We start from the raw sequence: 5643 nt of genomic DNA on the forward strand, positions 1-5643 counted from the left end.
CCCCTTTATCACGCCTAAACTCAGTTTAGGCATGATAAGAAGAAACTCGCGCGAATTTTCCGCGCGCAAAGTTTTGCGCGCGCAAGCAGCACCTGGCGCTTCGCGCGAAGCTCCCATTAAGCCCTATGGGACTTTGCGCGCGCGCGCGTACGCGCGGTAGCTTCGCACGAGTTAGAGCACAAAGCGGTGATAACTTTGCTAGTGCAAAGGTTATCACGCCTAAAGTCTTTTAGGTGTGATAACTGGGTTATCACCGCTTTGTGAATCGAGCCCCTAAACTCATCGGGCCTGATTCACAAAGCGGTGCTAACAGTTAGCACCGTGGTGAAAAGCCCTTTATCATGCCTAAACTCAGTTTAGGCATGATCAGTTTAGGTGTGATAAGTTTAGGTGTGATAAGTTTAGGGGCTCGATTCACAAAGCGGTGCTAACCCAGTTAGAGACTTTAGGCATGATAACCATTGCACCACTCTGGTGAAAAGCCAGTTTAGGGCCTCGATTCACAAAGCGGTGCTAACAGTTAGCACGCTGGTGAAAAGCCCTTTATCACGCCTAAACTCAGTTTAGGCATGATAAGTTTAGGTGTGATAAGTTTAGGTGTGATAAGTTTAGGCATGATAAGTTTAGGTGTGATAAGTTTAGGCATGATAAGTTTAAGCGCCAACTGCATTAGCACCGCAGTGCACAGCTGATCAAAAGTTTTACTCTAGCAAAGACTGGTGCACTTCGTATAAAGTTTAATGGCGCTGCTTTGCGTGCGGGACTTTGCAAGCGATCTAAACTTATCTAAACTTAGCATGCCTAAACTTATCACACCTAAACTTATCACACCTAAACTTATCACGCCTAAACTGGCTTTTCACCAGCATGGTGCAATGGTTATCATGCCTAAAGTCTTTTAGGCATGCTAACTGGGTTAGCACCGCTTTGTGAATCGAGCCCCAGGTGTGATAAGTTTAGGCATGATAAGTTTAGGGGCTCGATTCACAAAGCGGTGCTAACCCAGTTAGCATGCCTAAAAGACTTTAGGCATGGTAACCATTGCACCATGCTGGTGAAAAGCCAGTTTAGGCGTGATAAGTTTAGGTGTGATAAGTTTAGGTGTGATAAGTTTAGGCATGCTAAGTTTAGATAAGTTTAGATCGCTTGCAAAGTCCCGCACGCAAAGCAGCGCCATTAAACTTTATACAAAGTGCACCAGTCTTTGCTAGCGTAAAACTTTTGATCAGCTGTGCACTGCGGTGCTAACGCAGTTGGCGCTTAAACTTAGCATGCCTAAACTTATCACACCTAAACTTATCATGCCTAAACTTATCACACCTAAACTTATCACACCTAAACTTATCATGCCTAAACTGAGTTTAGGCATGATAAAGGGCTTTTCACCAGCGTGCTAACTGTTAGCACCGCTTTGTGAATCAGGCCCTAGGTGTGATAAGTTTAGGCATGCTAAGTTTAGATAAGTTTAGATCGCTTGCAAAGTCTAAACTTATCACACCTGGGGCTCGATTTACTAAGCGGTGCAAAGTGTTAGCACCGTGGTGAAAAGGCCCTCTTCACGCCTAAAGTCACTTTAGGCATGATAAGAAGGGCTTCGCGCGAAGTTTCCGCGCGTAAAGTTTTGCGCGCGCTCCCGCGTGCGTGCGCGCGAAGCGCCCCGCACTTCGCGCGATGCGCCCATTAAACCCTATGGGACTTTGCGCGCGCGCCTGTGCGGGTGCGCGCGCAAAACTTTGCGCGCGATAACTTCGCGCGAAGTGCAGGCAAAAACGGTGCTAACTCAGTGGTGAAGAGGTCATCACGCCTAAAGTCCTTTAGGCGTGATAACTGGGTTAGCACCGCTTGGTGAATCGAGCCCATCATGCCTAAACAGAGTTTAGGCGTGACAAAGGGCTTTTCACTAGCGTGCTAACTGTTAGCACCGCTTTGTGAATCAAGCCCTTAGAGTGACGTCATGTAAACAAACTCAAGGTTGCCATCTTGTGGCCAAAGAGTAAAACTACATCTAAAAGTAAAAAAAAATTACACTACACAAATATTTCCCTAAATAAAACACTATTTACATCCCACCCTCCCAAAAATACCCACATAAAATGTTTAATTAAAAAAAACCCCAAAATTACAATAAAAAAACCAAAACACATAAATATTTACCTAAGGGTCTAAACTATTTAAATATCTATGTAAAGATGAAATATTTCTATTTTTTTTTTATAAGCTTGTAAAAAGTGATGGATGCAAAACGGAAAAAATGCTCTTTTATTTCCAAATAAAATATTGTCGCCATACATTGTGATAGGGACATAATTTAAACATTGAAATAACCATGACAAATGAGCAATTACAATACGTGGGTTTTAATTATGTAGGCATGTATTATTTTACAACTATAGTGGCCGAAAACTGAGAAATAATGATTTTTTTCTGTTTTTTTCTTATTCTTACTGTTAAAATGCATTACAGTAAGGTAGCTCTTAGCAAAATGTACCCCCCAAGGAAAGCCTAATTGGTAGCGGAAAAAAGAAGATATAGATCAGTTCATTGTGATAAGTAGTGATAAAGTTATAGGTGAATGAATGGGAGGTGAACATTTCTCGGATGCATAAAGTGAAAACGACTGAGGGCTTAAGTGGTTAAAAAGCCAAGTTCCTAAGGTAACATTATAGTTATTTTCTTTTATACTCTTTCACGTTTACAAGTCTTGGTTTCGGTACAAAATATATAAAATGTTGATTGCTTTTGATTCAGCTTGTTACTGTAACGAAAAATCTGCAACGCCGGATGGATTGCGGAAATATGGTCGCATCCAGTCCGGCAAGCGGACCTTCCAACGCGGGATGCGGAAATTCGTCCGCATCCGCTGCGCACACCCGTCCGAGCACTCTGCTCCAAACTCACCAACATGCTGTTCACCAGGGTTCTGCCATCTTGCCTCTAGGGGGTGCGGCCGCACACCAGACACGCCTTTATACTCTTAGAAAGCGTGTCAGCTGACCTGGAGGTCAGCTGACATTTTAGCCTGCTCTGATTGGTTGCTGCCTGGGGTGGAGACTTCTCTCCCAGGCAGTATATAAGGAAGTGCTTTTCAGTCACACTTTGTCTGTGTTTGCGATACCCTGTGTCAGCACTCAGACCTTAGACTAGATCCCAGGTGTTGAAACCAAGGACTTCACACCTAGACTAGGAGATTATTATTATTGTTATTGATTCTCTGTGTATGATTCTGTGCCTGTCTTGACTTCTCTTCTGCTTCCTGATTCTGTACTCTGCCAGCCCGTACCGTTAACGACTATTGGCTTGGTTCCTGACTATTCTCTCGTCTCACGTCTCTGTACTGTTGCCGCCTGTACTGTTGCCGAACCTCTTTCTGTCTGACCTTGCTCCCTTCAGTGGAACGTCTCCTACTGTTGGGTTATTATCTGAGGCTTGCCTCCCTGAGACGCCGGCCCTAGCAGACCGTTACTGCCAGAGGCTGAGATTCCTCCACTGCCACTTTGGGGGATCTCACACACGGGGTTCCCATTCAGAGGTAACCACACCTCTGAGGAATTGCCGTGTGGTGGATATTTCCACAACTTTGTGAATATTTACTGCTTTGTATATTTTCATGTTGTTCGTGTGTCCACTGCTTTACATCTACCCGCATTATTAGCAATTCCGCAGATTGCTATATAATCGGGTCTATCCTTGTATTATTGGCGATACTGCGGATCCCCAATAATCAAGGTTCGGGGTGTGACACTGGTCTGAGTAGATCATTTCAGGCACTTACCGTGTTAGTGAGCCTTCCGCTGATTTACCATCAGGAAGATACTTACTATTTCACTCTAACATATCTGCATTAGTGGTGATTCTGTATATCACCACTTAATCAGATATTTGTGCCTCTTGCTGACACCAATCGTTACAGAAACACAGACCATAAAGAAGTAAGATGGAGGGGGTGATAAACCAGCTTCAGACTGTAAGGGCAGAGTTAGAACAGCTGAAGATTACTGTAACTGCACAGCAGGCTCAGATTACTCAGTTAAATGAGACTGTCCAAAGGTTGCAATCACCACTTAACGTTCTACCTCCCCCGGCTCTTAGCGAGCCTAAAATGAACATTCCTGAGAAATTTTCAGGCACAAGGTCAGATTTCCAGAATTTCCGTCACAGAGTGCTGTCTTACTTTGAGATGAAACCTGTGTCCTCGGGAACCGAGGCTCAGAAGGTCACTCTTATCAAGACTCTATTGCATGCAGATTCCCAGACGTGGGCTTATGGCTTACCTGATGAGCATCCTGCTCTGTCTTCTGTCCAGGAGTTTTTTAAGGCCATGGCGGTCATCTACGATGATCCAGATAGTGCCGCCACGGCCGAACGTAAGCTCAAAAACCTTAGACAAGGACGCAGTACTGCTGAGGAGTATGCGTCAGAGTTTAGGAAGTGGGCTGTGTCCTCTAGATGGGAGCGATATGCACTCTTGGATAGATACCTAGATGGGTTGTCAGAAGCAGTAACTGACGTGATGGTTAGTCATCCGGAACCCAAAGATCTAGATGAGGCTATTACGCTGTCTATTAAAATAGATAGGCGTCTGAGGTACAACAAGAAGGGCAGGTACCCCATGTACTCTAGGACTTCTGGGGCCAGTAGCTCGGCAGCAGTTGAGACTGAGGAGCCGATGCAGTTAGGCCACGGGCGCCTCACGGAGGCGGAAAGGTCAAGAAGACGCAGAGAGGGTCTTTGCATGTACTGCGGGGAAAAGGGCCACATTGCACAAAACTGTGGTAGGAAGTCGGGAAACTCCTCGGCTTAGGTGTGGTAGGGGGTACCACCCTAAGCGGAATTGTTTTACCTCCAAAACAAGAAAAAATTTTATTGCCCTGTTCCCTAAATTGGGAAGGGAAGAACTTTCCTACCACAGCATTTGTAGATTCCGGGTCAACAGCTAACTTTTTAGATTTAAGCTTTGCTTTAAGTTTAAATATCCCTGTACTTCCGGTAGGAAGACATTTATATGTTACAGCGATTGATGACACTCCTTTGCAAGGAAAGTCCCCACTGTGTCAGACACCTCCCCTCTCGCTGCAAGTGGGAGCTCTGCACAGGGAGGTCATACAGTTTTTCGTTTTAAAGATGTCTACCTCTACGGTGATACTAGGGTTGCCCTGGTTACGATTACATTCTCCTCAGTTTGATTGGGGGAATGGGCAGTTGACTACTTGGTCGCCTTATTGTACACAACATTGTTTACAGAATGTAGTTTTGTGTTCTACTAAGATTCAAGTGGAAGGAGTACCTCCACAATATCAGGAATATGCTGATGTCTTTTGTCCTAGGGCAGCAGATCAATTACCCCCCCATAGACCTTTTGATTGCCCAATAGATTTGAAACCAGGAACCATGCCACCCAGGGGCCACCTATACAACCTCTCGTCCCCGGAAAAATTGGCCATGGACGAGTACATTCAGGAGAATTTGCAGAAGGGTTTCATCCGCCCTTCAAGATCTCCTGCAGGAGCGGGATTCTTTTTCGTTCAGAAAAAAGATGGTGGTTTGCGCCCCTGTATTGACTACAGGGGTCTAAATAAGATCACGATTAAGAATCGGTATCCACTACCGCTAATCGACGATTTATTTACACAGGTTCCCGGGGCT

The sequence above is a fragment of the Hyperolius riggenbachi genome, chromosome 11 (assembly GCF_040937935.1).
Source record: "Hyperolius riggenbachi isolate aHypRig1 chromosome 11, aHypRig1.pri, whole genome shotgun sequence".
Taxonomy (NCBI): domain Eukaryota; kingdom Metazoa; phylum Chordata; class Amphibia; order Anura; family Hyperoliidae; genus Hyperolius; species Hyperolius riggenbachi.